The 27,260-nt window shown below is 46.1% G+C and overlaps 1 long non-coding RNA gene across 1 annotated transcript in view; it reads left to right on the forward strand.

Moving 5' to 3' along the window:
* Positions 1–4,745: 4,745 nt before the first annotated feature.
* The window catches only part of LOC120402823, a 29,364-nt gene continuing 6,849 nt past the window's right edge, over positions 4,746–27,260 (forward strand). The window contains exons 1-2 of the long non-coding RNA XR_005597310.1: positions 4,746–5,105; positions 9,893–9,950. This is a non-coding gene — a long non-coding RNA (uncharacterized LOC120402823). The remainder of the gene's footprint in view (positions 5,106–9,892; positions 9,951–27,260) is intronic.

Below are 27,260 nucleotides of genomic sequence, written 5' to 3' on the forward strand. Positions count from 1 at the left end.
AAATCCGTTTAGAAGGATTCTTATTCCCTCATTTAATAACTTTTTAAAACCCTTATCAATGTTGAATCACGCAGGCTTTCAAAGTGCTAACACTTCACATGGACTAAAAGCAGAAAAAGGTAAAAAGTCTATTATTTAGTGTCATCTTTAGGGCCCCAATTCAGCAAAGCACATTCCTAACATTAGGCACCTACTTTAGTCCGTTCCCGTTCAGCAAAGGTGCACGCTCTACCTTAAGTTCTGCTTAAGTGCCATTAACTTCCTGGGGCTTAGCTATTTAGTAAGGACTGTTGTGAACACAGATGGGCATAAGCAGGGTTTAGAAGCATTTGTTTATCTACGTTGCTGAATCAGGGCCTGAAATCCTTTTTTTTTTTTAGTAAGGAAGGAGAGGGAAAACTTCTTGTGGCTCATTAAAAATGCAAGTGCAATACTCTGCCCATCAGTTCTCAAGAAACCAACTCATAGCAATTACAGTTATCTTTCACTCATTAAAAAGAAAGCAAGTTATTGTTATCTTGCCTCACAAATGGTTTCAATTTTTTCCACAGGGAAAGAATCATTTAAACTGTCCTTAAACCTTCTACTCAGAAGACTACTATTTAATTCCATCGTCAAATATGCACCGAGTTCATTAAAGTATATGTACTGTACAGATCAACCTATTAATCTCTACAAGTGCATATAAATAGCATGGAAATGGTAGAATCAATAGTAATGCAGAGAAGGCTGAAGTGTTCAATAAATATTTCTGCTCTGTAATTGGGAAAGAGCCAGACGATGCAGTCGTATCACATGACACTCTTTCAATTCCAGTCATATCTCAGGAGGATGTTAAAGAGCAGCTACTAAAGTTGGACATTTTTTAAATCAGCAGGCCCAGATAACTTGCATTCAAGTTTTCAGAGAGCTGGGTAATGAGCTTACTGAACCCTCAATGTTGATTTTTCAATCAATCAGTCTTGTAGCACTGGGGAAGTTGCAGAGGACTGGAAGGAAGCTAACGTTGTGCCAATGTTTAAGAAGGGTAAATGGGATGACCTAGGTAATTATAGGCCTGTCACTCTGATGTCCATCCCAGGCAAGATAATGGAACAGCTAATATGCGACTCAATTAAAAAAAAATAAAGGAGGATAATGCCAATCAACATGGGTTTATTGGAAATAACAGCTGACTGGGCCGTGGGCAGTCAGGCCCAGTGGTTGAAGAGAGAGTTCGGCCTATGCATTGGAGCTGGATCCAGGGTGGGCAGAATCGTAGAACTAGAAGGGACCACAAGGGTCATCTAGTCTAACCCTTGCCAAGATGCAGGATTTGTTGCATCTAAACCATCCCAGACAGGTGGCTCCAGTGTCCTTTTGAAAACCTCCAGTGAAGAAGGAGCTTCCATGACCTGCCTAGGTGTCTGTTCCATTGTCCTACTGTTCTTACAGCTAGGAAGTGTTTTTCCTTTAGATTAAATCTAAATCTGCTACGCTGTAGTTTGAACCCATTGCCTCTTCTCCTGCCCTCTGTGACAAAAGAGAACAACTTCTCTCCATCTCTATGGCAGCCTTTCATGTATCTGAAGGCTGCTATCATGTCCCCCTTTAATCTCCTCTTTTCCAAAAGAAACAAACCCAGTTCCTTCAGCCTCTACTTATATGGCTCGCATTCCATTCCTTTGGTCATTTTTGTCGTTTGCCTCTGGATCCTTTCCAGTTTCTCTACAGCCTTGCAGTACATTGGTGACCAAAACTGGACACAGTACTCCCGCTGAGACCTAACCAGTGCCGAGCAGAGCAGTACTGTCTGCAGTATGTCTGTTAACACAGCCCAAAATTGCATTTGCTTTCTTGGCAATAGCGTCACATCGCCGATTCATGTTGAGAGCCCAGGAAACAAGCGGCAGTTCAGTACCGGAGGAACTAAAGCCAAATGCCAGAGCCGAAGGGTCAACCAGAGTCATAAGCCAGAGCCAGGGACCAAAGCCAAAGCCAGAGGGGAGCGGGAGCAAGGGCAAGCAGAGCCGTGGGCATGGTACACGTTGAGCAGCTGTGAACTGCTGTGGGGTCCAGGCTCACAAGCAGGGCTGTGGCCACTGCCAGTTCCAAGGCAGTGCAGCCGGGATCACTGATTCCCAGCAGTGAAGAGAGCCATGAAGCAGGCCAGCAGCTGGGTCTAGCTGCTCTGGCCCTTGACCAATAGATCCTATCAAACGAACCTGATTTTTCATGAGAGTACAAGTTTGGATGATAAAGCTAACAGGGATGATGTAATATACTTAGATTTCTGTGAGTCATTGGACTTGGTACCCTGAACAGAGGGGACAGTGGGCAAGACACCATCAGAAGAGGGTGCAGTGCTAATTCCCCAGACAGCCAGCAGGAGGTGCTGCAGTGGTGAGACACACCCCATCACAGACCTGTAGGGATTGGTTCTTGGCCCTACACTATAACATTTTTGTCAATGAGCTGGAAGGAAAAAAAAAAGTCATAGTGGATAAAGTTTGCTGATGACAATTGTGGGAGGTAAACAGTGAAGAGAACAGGTCACTGCTACAGAGCAATCTGGATCACACAGTAGGCTGAATGCAAGCAAACATTTAATGTGACTAAATGTACATATCTAGGTTCAAAGGATGTGGGCCATATTTTCCGGATTGGGGACTCTATCCTAAGGAGCAATGATTCCAAGAAAGATTTGGGGGTCACGGTGGATAACCATCTGAATAGGAACACCCAGTGCAACGCTGTGGCCAAAGAGTTAATTCAGTCCTTGAATGCATAAACCAGGAACTCTCAAGTAGGAGTTGATTTGGCACTGGTGCAGCTGCCGCTGAACTAACGTTCTGGTGTTGAAAAAGGATGTTGATAAACTGAAGGCGCCTCAGGAGAAGAGCCAGGGGAACCATGAAAGGATTAGAAAACCTTCCTTTAAGTCTATCACTATAAGAACTCAATATATTTAGCTTAACAAAGAGGAAGTTGAGGGGTAACCCTGGACTGATGATGGAGCTCAGCTAGGAGAGAACAGGCAGGGCTGGGATAAAGGCAGGAGGTCGGCAGCAAAGAGGCGCTGCAGGGAGGGAACCTGCAGCCATTCTCTGGGCATGGAGAGGGAAAGGAGGAAGCCAAGGGGGAAGAGTAGAAACCCCAGGATACAGGCCATGGAGGAAGGGTTTACTCAGAAGGATGGCGGAGCAGAAGCCTCAGCGGTGGTGAAGGAAAAGGCTCGGGGAAACAAGAGCAGGATTTAAGATATTGCAGATCTTGGCAGCTGATTCTAGGGTCCCTGACCTGGGACCCAGAGTGCAGGGTGAGTTCGGGTTCCCCTACCAGCCACTGGGGAAGTGGCACTGTCTGGGAAGAGAAGGGGAAGGCTGCTTGAGACAGTTTGTATGGAGAGACTCTGACACACCCCCAGAAGGGGAAAACACTACATGGATGTTGACACGGGAATTAAAAAGCCGGGCCGCCCCATGCCAGCTGACTCAGGCTCATGGGGCTCAGGCCAAGCGGCTGTTTCATTGCCATGTTGACACTCAGGCTTGGGCTAGAGCCCAGGCCCTAAGGCCCTGCCACGTGGGAGGGTCCCACAGTTCAGGCCGCAGCCCAACCTGAACATCTACACCTCAGCTAAACAGCCCCTTAGCCCGAGCCCAGCGAGCCTGAGTCGGCTGTCACAGGCAAGCCTCGCGGTCTAACTGCAGTGTCGACATACCCATGGTGAGCTGGCTGGAGGGCCGAGCCACGAAGAGAGAGCACCCCGAGTCAGAGCGGGGCAGGCACTGCGGGGATGGAAAGGGGTGTCAGACCTGAGAGGATCTAATTCTCAGAGCAGCCGATGGTCAGTGACACCCCACCCCGCACGACAAACCTTCATTGTCTAGAATCAACCTTCAGCTTTGTTAGTGACATAGGGGATCCTCATTCAGGGCTCGGATGATTGAATGAGACTCCTGGATCACTCTTGTGAACAGAAGGGGCAGTAAACTGGTTTTGTCCAAGGTGCACAAGCTTTTCAAACTTAAGCGAAATAGCTGCAGCGGAGATTTTCAAGAACTCAAATTGTTGTGGTCCCCTCTCTTTAAGTACCCATTTACTGGAGAAGTGAGTTACAAAGTGTGTTTTTATTTGGCATTTATGGGAATTTAAAAAGTTGGGCAGTAGCTATGTCGCCACTAGACATTACAATATGCAGTGGATGCATTTGAAAAGTTCAGTCTAATTTTTAACCATTCCAGCAATTTTCTCTGCACTTAAACTGAGGAATACAGCTGGAACCAGAAATGCCCCCGAAGCTGGAATGACAGTTTTAAGTACTCGTACTGTAACTGCTATGTCATCAGCGAGTGACAATCAGAAAACTAGTTACATCTGTAGATCTCAAGTCACCTACATAGAAAAATCAATCTCATCCCCCCTCCCCACCAAATGGTGTAAATTAATGAGGCTGTAATTCCACTGTTGAATTTTGATACCATTTTAAATTACAAGAACAAAGTAATTGCAGACTTGTTCATTCAAAAGTCACCCTCCTAGCTTAGCTCTGACCCCTCTCCAATTAACTCCAGACATTGTGGTAAAACAAGACTTGCTTTATAGGTTTGTGCTGTGATCTCGGAGGTCTCCCTCCATACGCATTCCTCTGAGGAACTCATGCATTATTCACTGCTGCTGCCTCCACTTCTGAACTGAACTGCCAATCTATTTCCGCTCCAGCCTGGAGGGGCTCACCCTCTGAGGCCCCCTTGGGAATCTGATACTAAGGCTCATGGAGACACTACGGTAAATTGGCCTAAATACTACACCTAGCACTTGTAACGGCCCACGCTGGTGCGAGCAGCCTCCTGGCTGCTCAGACAGGGCGGCCTGTTCACAGAACGTGGGTTTCCTGCTTGAGGCACCATCCTCCTCAGGAGCCCCCATTGGTAGGCGTGTCCCGTGCATTGCTCAGAGAAGTCCTGCCCCAGGTACAGCACCCATCGCTGTGAGACACACTCCTTCAGGAAGCCCTCAAGCCAGCGGGTGGCTGCCAATTGCTGATGTGCACCCTGCGGCCTTTGGAAGTGACCCGGTGCTATGGTGTTGTGACACACGGTGAGAGGATATAGCTCCGCCTGGTAATAAATAGTAATACTTTTAGTTCTCTCTATATATAGTGGATTCATTCATATATTAACTTTTCTTTAGAATTCAGATGCATTCTTTGTTGAAGATAAAAATTCCAAGGTGCAGGACACTGGTCCTTGGCCAATAATTAACCCTATTCAGGAATTTATGCTGTATTTAATAACTCTGGGGCACCTTCATGTCTATAAAACTCCAGATAGTCTTGGAAACCATCTCCTCAACACACACAGACACAGACACAGACACAGACACAGACACAGACACACCCCATCCCCCAAGGTCCCTGCCAATCTGACCCGGGGGGAAAATTCTTTTCCCAACTCAAGTCTGGTGATCAGTTTGACCCTGGGTATGCGAACAAGATGCATGAGGCAGACATCTACCATGTGCCACCTGAGAGCTCTGTTCAGCCTCCTCCTGTGGCTTTCCCCTTCCCCTCCTGTACCTCATGCCATTCGTGTACACTGAGGTCTCGTGCAGCGGTCATATCCTCTTGCAGTGCCTCTCTGAAAACACATTCTCTTCCCTCCTGAGTCCCCTTTTGCCTCCCCATCCCTCAGTGCTCTCCTGCCCCCAGCTTTGCCCCACACTGCAAGCCCCAGAGCTCCCAGGCTGAAGCACTGACTCATGCTCTCCTCTGGGTTTTCTGGGTTTTAATGGAAGGTGTGGGATTCAGAGATGTGTGAAATGCAGAACAACCAATGACTGGCTGGTTCCCAAGTACCTCTATGTGTCGTTTGCTGATGTAGTGGTGCCCCTGATGCTCCTAGGTCAGCAGCACCTGTCTGGGAACACAGGGAGCCTGAAGGGGGGTTCCAAAGAGGATGGATCTAGACTGTTCTCAGTGGTGGCAGATAGAACAAGGAGTAATGGTCTCAAGTTGCAGTGGGGGAGGTTTAGGTTGGATATTAGGAAAAACATTTTCACTAGGAGAGTGGTGAAGCACTGCAATGGGTTACCTAGGGAGGTGATGGAATCTCCTTCCTTAGAGGTTTTTAAGGCCCGGCTTGACGAAACTATGGCTGGGATGATTTAGTTGGGGATTGGTCCTGCTTTGAGCAGGGGGTTGGACTAGTTACCTCCTGAGGTCCCTTCCAATCCTGATATTCTATGATTCTATGACTGCATTTGAAAACTCCACCCGAGTAGCCTGAACCACACCCCAGACTTGCCTTTTCAGAGCACTCAAAATCCTATCTTAGTTGCACCCAAATACCCTTTCTTCTCAGGTGGCCGCAGCCCAACATGAATGCACTGAGCCCCTTTCAAAGTGCTGTGGACACCCACGCGAGCTTATGACAACTCCAGCATCTTTTCCTAATTTGCACTGGCTGAAAGTTTTCAAACAGAAAAAAAGACTCATTGGGGGATAAAAATGAAGTTTTGTCAACACAGACATTTTCCACAGGAAAATAAACTGGGTCAAGAGCATTTTGGGTCAACATTAACACTTCTGCACAAAACAACTCAAATCCCACCCTCGCTGACACTGGGGTAGGGCAACAGCAGCTACAGCTCATTAACATTGTATCTTCAGAAAGATGCGTCAATCTGACTAGACAAGACAGAGCATGCGTGTAAGGAAGGAGGATTATTCTTCATGGGAAACTGAGGCATAGATGTTGTGTAAGTTGGGCAAGTCACACGGGGGTTCTGTGGAATAACTGGGAATAGAACCCTTTAGATCAAGCTAATGCCTTAACTACAAGGCCATCTTCTCTGTTAGTAGAAGATTAAAATTATGATTTGGCAATTCTGTATTTTCAAAGTGAAGAATTCTGAGAGCAGAACGTCAGAGTATGACATGAACACTTCACAATAGGGAATCATACAGAGTCTGGAGATCTGAAAAATGGTACAACTTGGCACAATTTTCATAAGAAAATAAACAAAGCCCTAGTGGGCCACATGCCAAACCAAGACCATTTTCGTAGGTGTGGTACCACTCCAAAATACTTAGCCATTTTGTGGCCACAAGATAACAGTTCATTTAATTCTTTGCCAAACTTCTGGATTTTCTTAATGTGGAACATTTGTATTCCTGCTTAGCTGTTATTGTCTGGCCTACCTTGGGTTCCTTTCATGTCGACAGCGATGTTGGCATGAGTAACAACATGGATGAATTGATCCTTTAGTTCTAATGCATATGCCGTGTCCAGCTGAAGTTCTGAGATACCTCTCTGAAGCTATACAGCAAGTGTGCTCAACTAAGATAAAAATAAATTGTTTGCTTTTTTAAATAGAAAAAATTGCTCACATGCTGTAGGCACACTTTCCAAAAAGCAAAAATCAAGCCATTTCTAGGACTATGTCTATACAATCAGTCCAGTGCACTCCCAGAAAATTATAGCACAAAAAAGTCTTAGGGAAGTTTTTACTACCCCTTTCCCCGTTTTCTTTTGGTCAATGTACTGACCATGAAAAAGTAACAAATGAACAGCCCTGGAGAATCAACCACCAACAGTGCTAATACTTTGCACTTACATAGTTCCTTTTGTGCTCTACCCAGGTAGGACCGAGAGGACTCCCTTTTCACTGATGGGAGGTGGGCAGATAGGCCTGTCCTGCTGGCACTGAAGAAAGGGACAGAATTCCCCTGGGTGATAAAGGGAGCAAGGCTGGAAAGGTGTTTCCCCAAAGGCACACTGCAATGCAAGAGCCTGATCCTGCATATGAACATCCCCCAGAGGGAACTAAGATGCAGCAGGTGCAGAAGCATTTGCAGAGTGAGGCTCGGACACATTGCTGAGTCACGAGCAGAACTTCCTTTCTGTTGGGCCCTGCACTCCCTCTTCCACTCCGCTCTTCACTTCCCTAGAGTTCCCCCACTCTGCTGCCTGCCCCTTGCTTACACTGCCCACACTGTCCACTCTGTCCCACCAGCCAAACGCATCCTCTTCTTAGAGTCTGGCATGGGGAACATAAAGCAGGACAGCAGGCTGGTGGAGGAACTGCAGGGGAATTCTTGCTGCCGATCTGAAGCACAGCTAGCAAATGGGAGGACAGAGCTAAAAATCCAGAGAGATCTTGATAAATTGGAGAACTGAGCTATAGCCAACAAAATGAAATTCAACAAAGACAAACATGAGGTGCTACACTTAAGGAAGAAAAACCAAATGCACAAATACAGGATGGGGGATAACTGGCTTGGCATCAGCACTGCTGAGGAGGATCTGGGAGTTGTGGTGGGTCACAACCTCAACATGAGTCAGCAATGTGATGCTGTTGCAAAATAAGCAAATGCAATTTCACGTTGCATTAACAGAGGCATAGCATGGAAGTCACAGGAAGTGATAGTAGTGCTCTACTCCGTGCTGGTTCGGCCTCAGCTGGAGAGCTGCGTTCAATTTTGGTCACCACTGTACAGAAAGGATGTAGGGAAACTGCAAAGGATCCGGAGGTGAGTGACAAAGATGATCAAAAGGATAAAATGCAAGCCATGTGAACAAAGGCTAAAGGAACTGGCTATGTTTAGTTTGGAAAAGAAGAGATTGAGAGGCCTTCAGATACTTGCAAAGCTGCCATGAAAAAGATGCAGAAAAGTTGTTCTCTTGCCACAGCAGACAGGACAAGAGGCAATGGATTCAAACTATAGCATCGCAGATTTTGATTGAATCTCAGGGAAAAAAAACAACTGTAGAAACAGTAGGATGATGGAACAGACACCCAGGGAGCTTGTAAAAGCTTCTTCACTGCAGGTTTTCCAAAGGAGGCTGGAGCCATCTGTCTTGGATTGTTTAGACAACAAATCCTACATCTTGGCAGAGGTTAGACTATATGATCCTTGCAGGCCCTTCTAATCCTATGGTTCTGTGCAGAATTTTCCCTTGTTCAAGAGCTCGTAGCTTTTTTAAAGAAAGGACACATTTGTAAATACATTTCTCTCATTCTAGATAGCCTATTATCTGTTTTGTTGTTACACACAGCACAAAATCTTCCCTGAAAATAGAAACCACGCAGCACTATGGCAGCGTATTTTAGTTTGAACAACCTGCTGATATTAGCTAACCAGATGCAGGCTTTATTCATTACAATATCTTCAATCTGACATATAATCGCTTTAAAATCCTGAGGGAGTCCCGTTTTAATTTACCAGTAATTTAATGACAATATTACATTCAAAATGAGAGTTCTTTCTAATGGCATGCATTCCTTCCTCTGACTAGCAGAAAGCGAACCTGCAATAATATCCTTTTAATAGAGCCGTCTGTGTAAATATTAAAGATTCATAACAGTTTATTGGCATTACAGTTGCAAAATTATTCAGCAGTACGGTTTGTCACCAATCTGACTAAGCAGTATTTTTATCCATACAATACTAACATTGTAAAAAATCCATTTATAATCCCACCAATAAAATAAAACCACGATTTCTCCTGTATTTTAATGGGATAGGAAGTGCTTAAGTACTGCTGCCAATACATATGAAACTATAATGCTCCTAGAACAAGAAGGGGGCAGGAAGTTCTCTAGATTAGCCATAGATCAATTTGGCAAGACCTAACCCCCGCTCCCCCAATCCTGCAAGCAGATATAGGAGGCTCTGGGGGTTTTCCACAGGCATAGAGGTGTGCCCAGCCATTGGATCTTGCTCTGCCTTTTTCTTCTAGATTAAAGCTCTCTACTGCCAGAAACCTCTCATCCATGTAGATAAGAGGTGACTTGATCATAGTCAACAAATAATCTTCTTGGATTGACTAAATAAAGGTAGGTTTTTCAGATTATTCCTTTAGCTCTTTTCAGACCCTTTGCTAATTTTTTGATATTCTTCTTACAGTGTGGACATCAGATCTGGACACAGTACCCAGTAATGGTCTCACTAAAGCCATAGAGAGGTAATATCACCTCTAACTCCTACTCGATAGTCCCCTGCTTATACTTCTAAAGTTAATCACCATCCCTCTTAGCTACAGCATCACCCTGGGTCCTGGGAGTCCATGTTCAGTTAGCTATCTATCTACTATAGCCTCTAAATCCTTGTCAGTGTCCCTGTATTCCAGAACAGTCGCCTCTCTGATAACTGTAGCCTGCAGTCTTTGTTCCTTGATGTGCAGCCTTGCATTTGGCGGAATTCAAACACACATTGTCCAAACAAGCCCAGGCTAAAAGGGACCATTGTGATCATCTAGTCTCACAGGCCAGAGAACTCCAAGATAAAAATCCCACCACCAGCCAATCAAAAGTGATCCACATTGATCTGTGCAAGTCTCCATCACTATTTACCACTCCACCTATTTTTAATGCCACCTTCAAATTTTATCATTCATTATTTCTTCCAGAGCAGGGAGTGTGTACCTCTTGCTATCCGTCCAGATAACATCATCGTGGACCACGCTAGCCATTCCCAACATGTTGTTAGATGGGACCTTTTTGCAGATTTCTGTATATTCTGAACTCGAAGTGTAGAGGAGAAATGGCTGTGTTGTTGCAACACATTCAGAGGAGCTAACACTTTGATTGAGGAGCTGTGTACAATACTTAACTCTTCTTTGAAGGGGGCTCCATCTTCTGGGGAGGTAACATGAAGTGCTTGCTGCCAACCAAACCAGACACCAGTTGGTGCTGCTCTTGAATAGAGCACCAAGATTACGTCCTGATCTCCAGGACAGAAGTACAGGTACTCCCTCCAAAGATGGCTGGCTGCTTAGTCTCTATGCACGTGTACCATGCCTGAATTTCAGGAGGCTGCAAGGAAGCTGTGTCCAAAGAACCAAGTCAACAATGAATCTGCGAGTCAGCCTGACCGGCACTGTTAGCAAGTGTTTACTGTGCGACTCAAGTAGCTTTATTTCCAAGCTACTCTGTTTTCCTAACAACATTTTCAGGGTCAAATTCTGCCCTCACATCAGGGCCGGCTCTAGGTTTTTTGCCACCCCAAGCAAAAAAAATTTTGGCTCAGAGGGGCTGGGCTCGGAGCTGGGGGTCAGGGCTGGGGGGGATGGGGTCGGGGGGTGCCCGGCTCCGGCCTGGCCCCTTACCATGCCACTTCCCCCATCCCCCGGTGTCTCAGCTGGTGAGGGGGCGGGGCTGCGAGCTGCAGCCGAGCGGTGGGAACTCAGGCCCCGCTGGAGACACCACGCCGCTTCAGCGCTGTCGGGGGGAGGGGGTAAGACAGAGGCGGGGGGAGCCTCCGACATACCCTGCGGGGCCCGGAACTTGGAGAAAATTGCCCCCTTGCCCCCCCCCACCCTCACCCTCACCCCCACCCCGCCTGGGCAGCCCTCACTCTGGGAGCCCCTCTCGCTGCCGCCACAGCCTGGGCTCGGCTCCAGGGGATCCCGCCTCCCGCCCGGGCTCCTCTCACACTCTGGGAGCCCCTCTCGCTGTGGCCGCAGCCCGGGCTCGGCTGTGTGAGGAGCTCCCGGAGTGTGTGAGGAGCCGGGGACGGAGGGAGGAGGGGTCCTGCTGCCGCTGCCACTCCCGGCGGCACCGCGTTTCCGAGTGGCCTGTGCAGGGCGCCGCCGGGCTGGGCAGTGGGCAGGGATTCCGGCTCGGGCGAGTGGCTGCGCCAGGGCCGGCTCCCGGCAATGATGCCCCAAGCAAAAAAATAAAAAATAAAAATAAAAAAGCGGGGGAGGGGGGGCAGAGTGCCGCCCCTTAGAAAGTGCCGCCCCAAGCACAGGCTTGGAGGGCTATTGCCTAGAGCCGGCCCTGGCTCACATAATGGGGACAGATAAGGAAAATACCAAATTTTGGTGTATGGATGAGGTCATCCAGCACTAGATTAGTTGCCACTTTAAAAGAAAGAATGTTTTTAATGGGCTCTAAACTCTCCTGCTTCAGGGAATGGTCCTGACTGCTGGAAATCAGGAGGAAGCTTCCCTAGGGGGCAGGCTGCCCCATACCTGCCCATTGCGGGGCTTCTTCCTCTGACTGCTCTCAATGACTGGACAAGATGAACCACTGCTCTGATGCAATATGGCATTTCCTACGTAATGTGACTTAACTGTAGAATGGTCCATCTGATTTTCACAGGGTTCGCTTGATTCCGGTTATCCAACAGTGAGCTTTTTATTGTATGGTATTTCACTAGTGCCATCCAGTCACAATTCTTACTGCACAAGTCTCTCCTGACTGTGGGCCAACAATACTATTCATTGACTAAATATTCAGTGAAGGGATAAGAAAACGTACACCCCACTCCAAATCCAGAGGTCTTCGGTTTACATCAGGACTAGACATTATTGAGATTGAATTGGCTGTGCAAAGGTGCCTTAGTATAAATGAAAGTCAGGCACTAGAGGAGATCGTACTTCCACTGAAGCCAACATTAAAACTCGGGTTGACATCACAGGAAAAGACCAAAGGATTCATTAAATGTTTGTGGACAGAGCTCAGTTATTCAGCAAAGCATTAGTGTTTTCAAGCACTCAGCTGCGAGTCATAATCAACCGATTCAGAACATAATGGCTACAAGAAAGCTAGTGACTTTAGCAGGCAGCGTGCACATCATGTTACCACAAAGGACCAGGTTCCGTGAACAATGACTGTGTGTGGCACTGGAAGGCTGAACTCAGTGGGACAACTTGCATGCTAAGTGTTAAGCACATACAAGAGCCTTGGCAGGATCAAGGCCTAAGATCTTAAGTGAGATATGAGAGGTTTGCATAGACTTGCTGGGTCTCTGCACTGGAATGAGTTCCCACAGGTGAGTTCTTGTGAGCAATTCAGGGGACATCTTTGTCCAATGGTTCCATTCCAAGAATACTTCCCACACCGTTGTCGTATTGATTACATATTTACTGGCAACTCGCAATGCTCTGTACACTGCCTGAGTATTTTGAAGAGCTAATTTCTTCATAGGCAAGACACTGTCAACACTACTGGATAAACAGGGAGCTCAGGGCCTCCCCCTCCTCTCACAAGAAAAAAAACCCACAGATGATGTGTTCTGTCACTTTCATATCCCCAACATGAGTCTGAGTTTTTGCTTTTATCCTTGCTTACAGAGGCAGCAAAACAACTTAAAAGCGCTAAAGTGTTCAATAAATATTTAATTACCCCAACAGCGAGCTATAACCAACATATGCAAATGCATGGGGATATCCTTCACCTCTTCCAGATGGCGCAAGTTTCACACTGTGGAAGAGACAGCCAAGCCCACAGGAGTATTTGGAGGAAAACAAACTTTAACCAAATCCTTCCCTCCTGTGCAACTTCTCCGCCTAGAGCAAGATTGCTTAGGTATGAGCGACGGTAGAGTGAGGCTGTTCGCTTTCGGCTCATCGTAGGCTGCTTAATTCTGGCTAGGATGCTGAATGTCAACAACTAAACCAGCTACAGGAATGTTGCCAAATTCCTTCTAAGTTTTAAAAGCTTCTGCATTCTGCACTCCATCGTCTGAAGAGCAGGTCTGTCTTTTTTCCTAACTCTTTATCTAGAGACTTAATAAATACCCAGTAGGTTAAACTTCCCATGCCGTACTACAGCACAGTACATATAAAATAGCGCCGCACTTGAAAAGTGGCTCTGGTTTATACACATTGAATGAGAAAGGGTAGAATCACTAAAACCTCCTGTACTGTCTTGCCAGCTCACAATAGTTGTTATTTTACATAAGCTTCCAGTTCCTATGGACAAGTTATAATGTGATAATCTCAGCTTTCATTAAAAAAAGGTATACATTTCTAGCGACTGGTTAATGTCAGATTTTCCCATGAAATGGAAACTTCAGACAACATTAATTCCCAATCAAAACAAATCAAAAAAGTTTCCTATGAATTAAAAATTCTAAAAAGTTTCAATATAGGATCAAAATGTTTGTTTAGATGTTGTCACAATGTTTCTACTCATTTTTTTACTTTTATATTAAAATACATTATATAGACAAATGTATTTACAAATGTACATTTCTACAATTGATATTTTAATAGAACTTTACTACTAAAGTCAAAACAAAAAAGATTTTCTAGACATATTTAACTTTGTTTTCAATGGGAAAAAGTCTACACCCAATCCCACAAAGTTTTAATTTTGACAAAATTACATTTGGACAGAAAATTGTCAGCAATAGTTTTTGGCTGGCTTTATTTCTAGTTCCCTTGGCTCCAGAGAGGAAAAAAGTGAACGTGGCTGAAGTGAACACAAGGACTCAAAGACAAAAAAAGAAAAAAGAAAAAACTTTTTTTTAATCTCCTGATCTTGGGGGCCGATCGCATGATTTTTGAACATTTTGGGTAGCACTATCGTATATCTGCCCTTCTCCTACACCTCTGTGAGGGACTGGGAATGGAACAGGGGAAAACATTAATTATATGATCATCTAAACCTACCACCAATGCCCATCATCTTAAGAGAAATGAGGCTCCAGATCACCAATATTTATATCACAGTAGCAGTTAGAGGATGCAACAGAGAGAGCCCCCCACATCATGCAAGGCATTGTAGAAACACAGTAAGAAAGTGTAAAGGTCCATGTAATGGTTTATGGAAGGTAGAGTGATCTATAACTGGGATTTGTGTGTCAGCGACACAGTCCCTGCCCCAGAGACCTGACAATCTAAGGCGGGGGAAGAGAAACCACCACCCCCATTTTGGCAACAGGGAAGTGAGGTGCACAGTCAGTGAAGTGACTTGCCAAAGCTGGGAATTGAACTCAGAGCCCGTCCCTCAGGCCAGTACCAGAGCCACAAACCCATTTTTGATCTCACATTGGAGTGGAATGGATAGCACTGCCGTTTCTCCCCATCCCCTGAAGCGGCTTTGGTACGATCTGTGACCCAGCGAGCACCCCAGTGGTAGATGGCACGCTGTCATGGCTTTACCAACAGTGGCACATATTGTATCATTGGAAAACTAGCATTCCTATTCCTGAGTGAGGTCTGTCAAGCCACAAAAGAACTCGATCAGTGGGTAGGAAATGTGAATGAAAGGTGTTTAAACCAGGCGTGTCAGGGGGAGTGAACAAACAGGGTTTCTCAAAAGGAAAGAGGCCAATGCCTCAAACTAGGTGTAGCCAAAGTCAATGAGCTATTCATTGTATTGGTGGGTGCAAGGAGAAATCATTGGTGTTGTAGCAACAGCAGCAGCACAGAAGAGCCCGGAGTCTATGCGATACAGCATGGTGTCCATGCCCAGCAGGGCATGGGAATGTGTTATCTGTTTGTAGCAGATTGCAGACTCACCAGCACAGCACCTCCTGCTGGTCATCTGGGAATTAGCTCTTTTCCAGCCTCAGAGCACCCTCTGCTGGCTGGTGTCTCACCTGCCTCAGGCCCCCGTGCCCTTTCCTTCAGGGTGCTGCTCCACCGCACTGCCCCCACTCTCTGGGTCTCCCCTCCCACGGGAACCCCCAACCCTTTAAGCCCACCTTGCCCCAGTGGCTACTGCCAGTCGTCATCCAGCCCCGCTCACTGGGGCAGACTGCAGTCTAATGGCCACCCATTACTGGCAAGGGAGTAGGACCTGCTGCCTTTGCCTATCCCCGGGCTGCCCCAGTACCTTCTTTAGGCCTTGCACAAGGCCTGCAGCCTGGGGGTTTCCCAGGCTGGAGCTCCCCAGCTCCCTTTACCCTCCCCCAGCCCTGCTCCGCTTCAGGTACCTTCTCTCAGGCAGCCAGGCCCTTCCCAGTCCAGGGCTAGAGTGAGACTCCTCCAGCTCCTAGCCCTCCAACCAGTGCTGGCCTTGGCACAGCGAGCGGCTGCGCTGCACCGCTCCGGTCCCCGTCCCGGGTCCTCCTGGCCAGTTCAGTCGCTTGCGCTCGCCAGAGCAGCCCTGCGCAGGTCCGAGCGAGACCGAGACCCGGACCGCCGCCCGCGCCCGCGCGCTCGGGAGAGCGGAGAGCCGCGGGAGGGGAACGGCCGCCCGCGCGCGCCTGTGCGGGTCCGTCCCGTTCGGCTCCAGACCTGACCTGCCGCGGGCAGGCGGGCGGGAGCTCAACCGGCCAAATGCCGCCGAAAAACGGGCTGCCCCGCCTGCTGGGCGGCTGGTCTAGAGCCGCCCCTGCCTCCAACCCCCTTTTCAGGGCCAGCTGGGCCCTGACTGAGCTGGCCACTCCTGTGGTCAGCTTCTCCCTCAGCTGCTCTCACTCCTTTTCTCCCAGCCACAGCCCTCTCCAAGGCTGCTTAACCCTGTTCTGCTGGAGTGGGACAGTGTTCAAGAGAATACATTATGGTCCAGCGAGCCCTTGAAAAGAGGAGGAGCAAACCCCTTAGTTATCCTTCACCCAGAGAGACAAATGACTTGGGCACTTGGAGTTCTGTGAAGGGTCCTGGCAAGCTATGCTGGGAGAGAGACTTGCTGAGAAACACTTCTGCGCAGGAGAGATTTAAATCAGGTTTTAGTGCATTTTTACTTAGGGTTACAAGCAAACCAATCTCTTTAGAATTGGTATCACAAACCTTGTTCAGTACGCTTGTTTTACTTTTCATCTAAACCAGCACAACACAACACTGATTGAATGTAGTGTTTGGCAAAGCCCGGCTCAGTTCAAGAGTTGCAGGCTATTTTCTCCTATAAAGGGGCAACAAACAGCTCTGCGTTCCTGGGGAGGGCTGGACTCTGCAGGGAAACAGTTTTGGGGAAAATGGGGACTGGGAGGGAGTTGGGGTCACTCTGCAAACAGTAACTGGGCAGTGGGAGCCAGGGTGAAATCTGCACGCTTGTTGGCTGGCTGGGGTGAACTGCTGCAGGGTGTGGAGAGGGTGTCAGTGACACCATGGGAGAGGCGTGTGTGCCTGGATTTCCTTGGCATTGAACAGGGCAGGCAGCACAAAAGGGCTTCCAGTTTACACTCTAAGGAGGTCTATATTCCAAGCTAGGGTGTGAGTCTCGTCTCACATAGATGTACTCACACTAGCTCTCATCTGAAGACAATATGTTTAAAGCCCCTTTGTGCACAGGAAATGTGCAAGTAGGCGGATAGGGACACATTCCCTCCCTTGTGTTCTAAAGGGCGGCACCTATCCTGTCAAAGCCAAGCTTGCACCTGCAGCCCCATTTTTGCATGCAATTACCCAATTTTGGAGCTCTGATCAGTGCCTTGCTGAAGGTCACGAGGCTCTAGCCAAGCTGTCTGAAGTTGTTAATCACTCCCTGGTGGTGAGGGGCAGAGCTGATCTGAGCTAAGCAGGGAGACGTGGTATAAAAATTCATTTCCTAGGCAAACTCAAGATCAGCAAATAGGGGAGCTTTGAAGGGAGCATGAGAGGTTTCCCTTCCAGTGCAGTGTTGTGTGTGACATCAGGCTGGCCTGTGATGGAACAGCAGTGGATGCGCTGTGTTCTCTTTCCTGCCTGAAGAGAGAAGGGGACTTCCTGTGCATGAAGTTCCAATTGGTGACGGTGCTGGAGGAGAAGATTCTTGGACTGCAGTGGCACTTAAAGATGCTACTGAGAATCAGAGAAGCTGAGGAGCTCCTAGACACCCAGATCAGGAAACATTGGTAGCCCTGGTTCAGAAGAGAATGGAACTGGCCACCAAGGAATTGGAGAGAAAGGGAGTCAGGACGAGGCCTGGTGGTTCATAGCCACCATAGGTAGGAACTCACAGAAACCTTCTACACAGCTGGAGACAGATGAGAATGGGCAGCCTCTGGCCACCAGAGAGAAGAGGATCAGATGGAATTCCACACAGCCAGAAGTTACAAAATCAATACCAGGTCCTCAACCTGGTGGAAGATACCTCCCTAGCAGGGCTGCCCGGGGGTAGGTGGGGGGGCAAGTGGGGCAATTTGCCCCAGGCCCTGCAGGAGCCCCCACAAGAATATAGTATTCTATAGGATTGCAACTTTTTTTTTAATGGAAGGGCCCCCCCAAAATTGCTTTGCCTCAGGCCCCCTGAATCCTCTGGGCGGACCAGCCCCCTAGGGTCAGCAGGACCAAGGGAATGGAGAGATGTATGGTGCACACATGGATGGCAGCTTAGCCGAACCCGTAAGGGAAAAAACAAAATATCAAGGTAGCCCACAAAAGTTCTCCAGCCATCCAAGGAAGACAGACATGTTGGAGATGCACTTTTTATGGAACATTGGTCCACCTTCTGGGGGAAAGGGAGGTTTATATTTTGGATAGCCGCCACCTCAGGAGAAGGGGTGGCAATCTCCTAGGGGACAGCCTGGCTACAGCAGCAAGGAAGGAATTAAACTAGTAACCAAAGGGGAGGGTAAACAGAGGGAAAATATGAGCACAAAAATCAAGATGTAAACCGATGCTAGGAGCCTGGGTAACAAACAAGAGGAATTGGAATTGCTCATTTATAAACATAAATTCAATCTAGTTGGTATTACTGAAACCTGGCGGGATGATTCGCACAACTGGAATGTTAAAAAACCAATGGATATAACCTATTTGGGAAGGATCAAGGGGGCAAACAGGGTGGGGAAGGGGCACTATGTCCTATATAGCATTTCCTGTTTCTGAATCACTGATAACCTGGAAGAAAATGATTCTGAACCCTTACAGATCAATGTCCCAACATTGAAAGCACAAGATGAGGTAGTGGGTGGTGGTTGCTGCAAAGCACCAGATCACACCGAGGAATAGGATGTCTGACTCCTTACAAACCTATCAAATTTAAAGAATAAAATTAAAAGACAAAAAGAAAAATAAAAACATAAAAATATTAAATGTAAAAAAAAAGAAAATGGAATCTGGAAATCGAAAGTCTAACTAATCTCTCAGAAAACATTGTGACAAAGGGGACAACGTGGATCAAGATTATAGGGACATAGTGAAAGCCTTTGCCTTTGACAAGGTCCTGACAAGGTCCCTCTAATGCTCTTCTGTAATAAAAGAAAAAAAGGGAGGGAAGAAGTTAAAAGGTAGGAATAAAGGAACAGGAGGTAAAAGGGTAGGAATTAATGGTAATGGAAATTCTCAGAATGGAGAGGAGAGGGGGTGGTCAGGTCAGTCCCAGTCCTAAATCAACTCTATAATCAATATATTAAAATCCTCAAAAAAGGTAAGGAGAAAGGTGTGCAGAGTGAGGTTGCATAAGAAAGATGACTAAGATAAAGAAGACAAAGAGTGAAGAAAATCAACAGAAAAAGTCAAACAAATCAAAGAACACAAAACAAAATGGCAAATGAAAAATAATGAAAAATAATTTAAAAATAATAAAAAAAATAAAAAATAAAATAAAAAAAATAAACATACAACATACTACAATAATGGGAAAATGATTCAAAAGATGGAGGAGGAAAAGATCTGGAGATGGATGATGAGTAATCAGCAGAGATGGTCAAAAGAAAAAAGCAAAAAAAAAAAAGGACATGGATAAAAGGAATAAAAAAAAGGGAGAATAAGACTTGAGAATATATTATTATTTATATATATCCATGGAATACACTAATATCTGAATACTGTGTGTACTCCTCAAAAAAAAAAAAAAAAAAAAAAAAAGGTAGAAAGGTCTAGAAAAAAAAAGAAAAAAGGATTAGGGGTTTAGAGAAGGTCCCAAATAGAGGAAAAGAAGAAGGAAGAGAGACTCTTCAGTTTGGAAAAAGAGAAGACTAAGGGGGAGTATATAGGTGTATATAAAATCATGAGATGAAAGTGAAAGTGAAAAAAGGAAAATTTATTTTATTAATATAAGAACTAGGGTCACTAAATGAAAAAAAAAAAAAGCAATAGGTTTAAAAAAAAAAAAAAAAAAAGTTCTTCTTCACGCAGCGCACAGTCAACTTGTGGAACTCCCTTACCTGAGGAGGTTGTGAAGGCTTACTAATAACAATGTTTAAAAAGGGGAAATAAAAATCATGGTGGCTAAGTCCATAAATGGCTAGCCAGGATGGGTAAGAATGGTGTCCCCCCTCCCTGTTCGTCTGGGAGGATGGAGGATGATGGAGAGAGAGAGATCATTTGATCATTGCCTGTTAGGTTCACTCCCTCAGGGGCACCTGGCATTGGCCACTGTCGGTAGACAGATACTGGGCTAGATGGACCTTTGGTCTGACCCGGTACGGCCTTTCTTATGTTCTTATGTTCTTATATCTATAATGTGCAAGGAAAAAACCTGCATGATCAGGAGAATTCCAATTTGAGACACATGCTGAAGGTCTCATGCTATCAGTACTAAAGCATCTTTGGAATTTCTAAACATAATGACAGTTTCCTAACTCAAAGAGTGTTGCAGATAACACTGGGGAATTCTATATTAAACCTTGTCTTAAGATGAAGGGAAACTGATCAAAGAACTTAAAAATAATGGTAGCTTAGGTACAAGTGATCACATTTATAATGTGCAAGGAAAGGAAAGTCCAGACCAGTAAAGTATATACACACACAGTTCTTTGACAAAGCCAGTTTCATGAAGCTGAAAACAATTATAAGCCAAATCAGGAAGAATTTAATCAGAAAAATGTGAACAATATTTGGGAATCATTTTACACCTTACTAAAAAGCCACAAATTGATGAAGGATTTTTAACCAGCACAACCATCTTAGAAGGAAGGAGGAAGGGGAGGGGGGGAGGAGGAGTCCAACAACCCCCCTGCCAAAAACCAAACAAAAACCAACTAAATCATCCCAGGGCTTTTGTCAGCCTGACCTTAAAAAAAAAAAGGGAAGGAGATCCCACACACCCCCCTAGTAACCCCCCCAGTTTTTTTTCACCACCCTACTAGTGAAAAAGTTTTTCCTAATATCCAACCTAAACCTCCCCCTCTGCAACTTGAGACCATTACTCCTTGTTCTGTCTAAATGGTTAAAAAGACAAGTGAAGACAGCTGTATATTTTATATATCACACATGCATAAGAAATGGGAAGCTGATAGTAATGAATATAAATCAGAGTTAGGAATTGTAGAAAAATGATAAGGGAAACCAAAGGACACAAGGAAAACTACATCCAGCAGAGTTAAGGACAACAACGAGATTTATTTAAGCCATACAAGAAACTAAAAAATATTGACAATGGTATTGGCTTATTTTTTGGTGTAAATAGAATTACCAATAATAATGCACAAAAGGCAGAAGTGTTCACTGAGTATTTCTGTTCTGTGTTTGGGAGAACATAAGAAAGGCCACACTGGCTCAGACAAAAGGTCCATCTAGTCCAATATCCTGTCTTCTGAGAGTAGCCAATGTCATGTGCCCCAGAGGGAATGAACAGAACAGGTAATCAAGCAATCCAGCCGATGTCACACATTCCCAGCTTCTGGCAAACAGAGGCTATGGACAACATCCCTGCCCATCTGTAATGGGTCAGACTCACCCCTGCGGTGCCTCCTGCTGGTGACTCTGGGGAATTAGCTCTGTTCCAGCCCAGAGCACCCTCTGCAGGCCGGTGATCCACCTGTTTACTACTGGCCCGAGTCTGTAACTGGGTTACCTTGCCTCAGTGTATGGCTACTGCCAGTCATTGTTTAGCCCCACACTCTGGGGCAGACCACAGTCTCAGCCAACTCATCCCTGTCAAGGAGGGTTTGGACCTGCTGCTTTGTCCTACCCCTGGGCTGCCCTCTGCAACCCACCAGGCTGGAGCTCCTCAGCCTTTCCTCAGCCCTGCTTCACTCAGGTACCTTCTCTCTAGTTTCCAGCAGCCAGGCCCATCTCCCTCTGAAGGCAGAGAGAGACTGTCTGTCTTCTGGCTTCCCTGCCTTCTTATAAGGCCCTGTTGCTCTGTTTGGGGCGTGGCCCCCAGCTGCAGCCACTTCCCCAATCAGCTCAGCCTTGAGAGCCACTGCTCTCAAGCCCTGCTAGGCCACTTTTTAAACCCCTTCACAGCAGGAGCAGGGTCCACCCTGCTACACCATCCTGGCTAATAGTCATTGATACAGTCTCATCATATGGTGATAACACTCTTTCCATTCCACTAGTGTCAGTATAAAATGTTAAACAGAAGCAACTAAACTCAGACATTTTTAAAATCAGCAGGTCTAAATAGCCTGCATCCAAGAGTTTTAAAAGAGCTGGCTGAGAAGTTTGCTGAATCACAGGGGTCCCTTCTATCCTTGGAGTCTTTGAATCTGCACATATAGTTCAGATAATGACAAGCCCAGTCCTTATTTGAACACTTACCACACTATGCTGCAGACATAGTTTAAAGCATTGCAGATTACAATCATGTTACTTCGGTGTCTGGACCATTACTATAGAATCCTGTAGAAACACAGCGTGCATCTGTATTAAGCATAAGTCTCCATATCCCTTCTTTCAAAATTTACATATACCAGCTCCATGTCCCTACTGAAAAGCCTTTCTTGGTATTATTTTAAAATAAAAGTCTGGGCCTCCTACACAGAGGAAGAGGCTGCTGATTTATGACTGTGTGATCCTTCTGCAGTTCTTCCTTCTGCAGTTTGTTACCCAGGGTTTTCAGAACCCAAAGCCTTGGTAACTTAACTGTTTTCCTCCAGGCAGTGTCAGGAATAAACCACTGGGGGCACAGCTCATCCATCTGATACAAACCAGAGTGCACACGCACACACACACGCGCACACTGTTGCTGTAGGTTTACAGCATTTCAAAACATTTATATTGACCTAAAGCTAAGACGTAGTTACAAGAGATCAGTGGCCAGGTTTCAGCGGGCCCTGCCTCCCGTCTAGCTGCTGGGGAATTTAGCTGTCAGATCTTTGCCCAAAGAAAGCTTCCTCTGACTGCTCCAAGCAAATTCTTTTGCTTAACGTTTTATAGCGAACGTCAAACAAAGCACATAACCTGTAGTGACTCTGAGTGGGTCACCGTAGGAATCCCAGTGGGTCACCAATTCTCTATTTTCAGCAAAACTATCCATTATCTTAGTAAAACATTTCTTGTCACAAGAAGAAAACGTACATAGCAATGGTGTCAGAGGCACTTGAGATCAAGGCTGGCCATCCCAACGTCTCTTCTATTCTCACAATACAGTCGCTTCTTATCCCATCCTCCCATTCTGATAGCAAAGCTGCAAACGTGCCGCTGGGGAGCCTTACCTCTCAGGGCCTAAGCTTTTCCTAGCTATGTGATGTTTGGGTTTCAGCTGGCAGTGGCTGAACATACAAAACTGCTGACTGCAGCACTGTCAAATTCTGGGGTAACAGTTTATCTTCAGGTTTAGGCGTCAGATAGTTTTGTAATACATTCCTAAACCACTTGCTTACTTTCTTTTGCTGCTGCACTTTCCTATTCACTAGGAGCTAACTGCAGTGCTGACGCACTCTTTGCCAGCGGACACACAACTCTGGCCAGCAATCCAGTATTGGCTCATCCAGAGCTGGCAAATCAGGCTAACAGTGAATCGCAACCATGAAATCTAACGTGCTGAATACCCTTAGCACTGCCTCAGGCCAAAAATTCTATATATAAAAATATCCAGCCTACCTAAAAATCACAGAGGAGCACTCGGAGCTGCTGAGAGGTGAGCTAATGCAGACAGTAGGATCACGGAGACAGGGTTGCCTTCCTCACTGAATCCTGATGGTGCGGGACTGTATGTATATTGGAAATAAAGGAGAGAGGAGAAACAAAGCTGGTTGTATTAGCGGTGACACTACATGGAGAAAAAGGGGAGGGAGGCTGGTACATTGAGGATAACATTTTGAAGAGTGCCTATGCGCCTACCTTTTCACTGACATACAACGGGGTTTAGATGCTTATGAAAATATTGTCTTAGAGCCAAATTCTGCCCTCCTCTCCGCTAGAAGCGGTACCCCATTCCCACAGCATAACAAGGTGCAGCTCGGAATGTAGCAGCTGGTTCATGTGAGATGTTAGGGAGTCTCTCACAGCTCCCAGTTAGGGGACAAATCCAATTCAGAAAAGCTTCTCTATTCAGGGAAGCACTTAACTACATGCTTTCCTGGCTCAGGACTTGTTTTAGCTCAAGTTTTAGAGACTTGTGCTGTCAGAGAAAGGGTCCCTGGGCTCAGTCCCTACTGGACAGTCATCCCACACTCATGGGAAATGAGACATTAGGTCCCAAAGCTACAAGAACCAAATTCTACCCTGATGTGCAACCCCGCTGAATTCCAATTTGGGTCTATTCCAGACAGAAGCAGCGAGTGAGACCCAGTCAGTCTGGAATTTCCAGCAGTTTTATTCTTTGTCTAGGTTCTGATTTGTAAGCATATTTTAGAAAATGGTCCCAAGAGGGGCCAACGTGATAGCCATTCAGATGATAGCTCTGATCATCCATGTGAGAGCACAGGTGATAACATCTCCACGTGGTTCTCCACACTACCCCACAAAAGCACCTCCTACCACACGTCTGGGTTAGAGCACAATTCAGTCACCCTGGCCTGTCAGAGAATTCTGCTTAGCTCCAATTGTGATGGCGGTTTTCATGCTGCAGGCCTGGCACAAGAGAAAATTGCTCTAGTGGCATGGACAGAGGAACTTCTGTCAATGGATAGAAGACAGACAAATATTCTTATCTTTTTAGACCTCTTTGCAGCATCTGACACTGCTGACCATGAGATACTGCTGTCTCGCCTGAGAGGTGGCAGGGGCCTGGGTTAGGTGCTAAAATGGTTGGAGTCCTTCCTGGAGGGATGCACCCAAAGGAGATGGGAAGGGAAACTCCACTTCCACCACTAGATCCCTCACTTGCCAAGTTCCACAAGGAGCAATTCTCTCACCTGTCCCGGTCAGGTGGCCTGGACTCAAGTGCCAGTAATACGCAGACGACTACCAATCCTTCACCACATGCGAGCACACCGCTACCATCAAGATGGCCCAGTGTTTGGTGGATATTAGCTCATGGATGAAGAACAGCTAGCTGAAGATAACCCCAATACAGAGGTAGTACCTGTGGGCAAAGGACGGTATTTTGAATAGTTTGCAACCATGGTGCAGTCCTCTTTGGTTGAAGGAACACACCCAGACTTGGTCAAAACAGTCCATAGTCTAGGACTATTATTGGATTTCTCACCAATTCTGAGTTCTCATGTACAAAGCAATACTGATGGACACTGTTATCATCTCCACTTGGCTAGGAAACTCCTTCCCATCCTGGTGGATGAAGACCTTGCCTCCGTAACATGTGACTTCATTACTTCCTGCCTAGACAATAGCAATGCAGTATACCTGGGCAGGAAACAGCTTTGGGAAACTCCAACTAGCACAGGCCACTGCAGCATGTCTCCTCAGCCACACAAGGTACCTCGAACACATCAGACCTGTCCTCCATACTGGCTTCCCACAGAATTTTGGATCAAGTAGAGTAGAGAGGCCAGGACATGAAGACCACCACTAACAGTTCACAAGCTATAAAAAGATATTTGTAAAAGAGCAAACATGCAGAGAGAAAAGGAGAGTGGAACGAGCTGTTAGACTAGACTTGTTAAAGCTAATTTGTTTTCATTTTCAGTCCAAGAGATGAGGAGGAAGAGAGAAGAGACAAGACATGTAAGTGCCATCCCCTCCTGAGGGAGTTTACTCAATGAGTGAAGGCTTAGGGCAGGTCTGTGCGGCAGAGACAGGTTGTGACTGCAGTTCATGCTGACATACAAGTTACCTGCAATCACACCAGGAACCCTGGGTACTCTCTCAGGCAGCTAGCCTGCACTGAAGCCCATGCTGCTTTCGCTTCATGTCTACCAATACCAAAGCTAGCTTGGGTGGGTGTGTAGCATACCAGGGCACAATCCAGACTAATGAATAGCTGTGTGACCCCTGCCTGCAATGTCAGGTGGCTTGTGATGCCTTGCTGAAGTAACTCCTACTTGGGCAGTTCACAGTCAGCCTTCTAGCATGCAGACGAGAGAGAGAGAGAGAGAGAGAGAGAAACTGCTGCCTGCCAGCCACACTCGGGTTACACACTAGCTGTAACCAGCCTGGGTTATATTGCAGGGTGACCCCAGCACACCCCCAGGAACGTCCATCCAGTACTGCCCAGCCCTCTCCTGGGGAATTATTTCTTTAATACAAATAATATGCACATAACTTGCCACCCCAAATGGAGTTTCCCCAGACAATATAGTATAAACACACTAGATTAGATTAAACAATAAAAACAATCAAAGAGATTTTAAGTGAGTACAAGTAATGGAGCATAAAAGTCAGAAATGGCTACAAGAAAAATGTTAAGGCTACTGGTGTCTAACTTCTTAAACTATGTTAAATGCAAAGCAAAGGTCTCTCACCCCGTACTTTCAGCAGCGTTACTGACCAAACTTCTTAGGTCAGGACCCCTCCCCCCCAGTCCAATGGCTGATTCCTTTGTCCTTCAGCTCCAATGAATCAGGGGGCAGCAAGAGGTCTTTTGGTGTATGTCTGTCCCTCCTTTTTATAGTTTCAGTCCCCCTCCTGAAACATTTCCAGCTGGGTACCAGGAGATAAGTGTATGTGGAAGAGTGTTCCCTGCTGCATTTTCCTCACCTGTTCGAGCTTCCTTTGTTTCCCTTCCTGCTTGATGACTGTTTACTACTTCAATGCAAACTAAGCAGAGCACACACTCTTGTTTCAGACAGACCTGTTTGCCAATCTCAGTATGGAACATGTGTTAATAACACCAAGCAAGGGACTCTCATAACTTCAGACATGTTGCCACAAATTTGATCTGGACAGTACTGACCAGCAAAGTAGGAGTTTTCAAATGATACCTTACAAGGCCTATGTTGTAAAAAGATCTCTACAGTAGTGTGCAGGGTGTGAATGAAGGGGTACATTATATCACAGTATGTCTATGCAAGTGGGAATCACACCCTATGTTTATTTAGACCCCCTCATATTCTGAATTGTGAGTACTTCCACATGCCTATGAATGGGGACAATTGCAGTTCTATTTCCAAACCACATACTTACTCCTTGTCCAGAAAGGCAGCTCCAAAACTAGCTACTGTTATTGCTAATCCTGTGATAGTGCTTCTTGAGGGTTAAGTAATCCTCTTCATTAGCATAAATCAGAGTCAGTCACTTGAGTGGCCCTAAGTCAATGAAAAAAAAAGCCTACCACTCTCAGTTCACTTCATTATCTTGCCCAGCATCAGACTGACAGGCCCATAATTACCCAAGTCATCCCATTTACTCTTCTTAAATATTGGCACAACATTAACTTACTTCCAGTCGTCTGGAACTTCCCCAGTGCTCCCAGACCGATTGAGGGTCCACCAATGCTCTTCACCCAGCTGCTGGACACACGTTATCTGGACCTGCTGATTTAAAAGTGTCCAACTTTAGTAGCTTCTGTTTAACATCCTCCTGAGACACTACTGGAATAGAAAAAGTGTTGTTCTCCTCATCCTCATTGCGTGATAGGACATAATTTCTATTCAGTTTCTTACA

This window comes from Mauremys reevesii, linkage group 4, assembly GCF_016161935.1.
Source record: "Mauremys reevesii isolate NIE-2019 linkage group 4, ASM1616193v1, whole genome shotgun sequence".
Lineage (NCBI taxonomy): Eukaryota > Metazoa > Chordata > Testudines > Geoemydidae > Mauremys > Mauremys reevesii.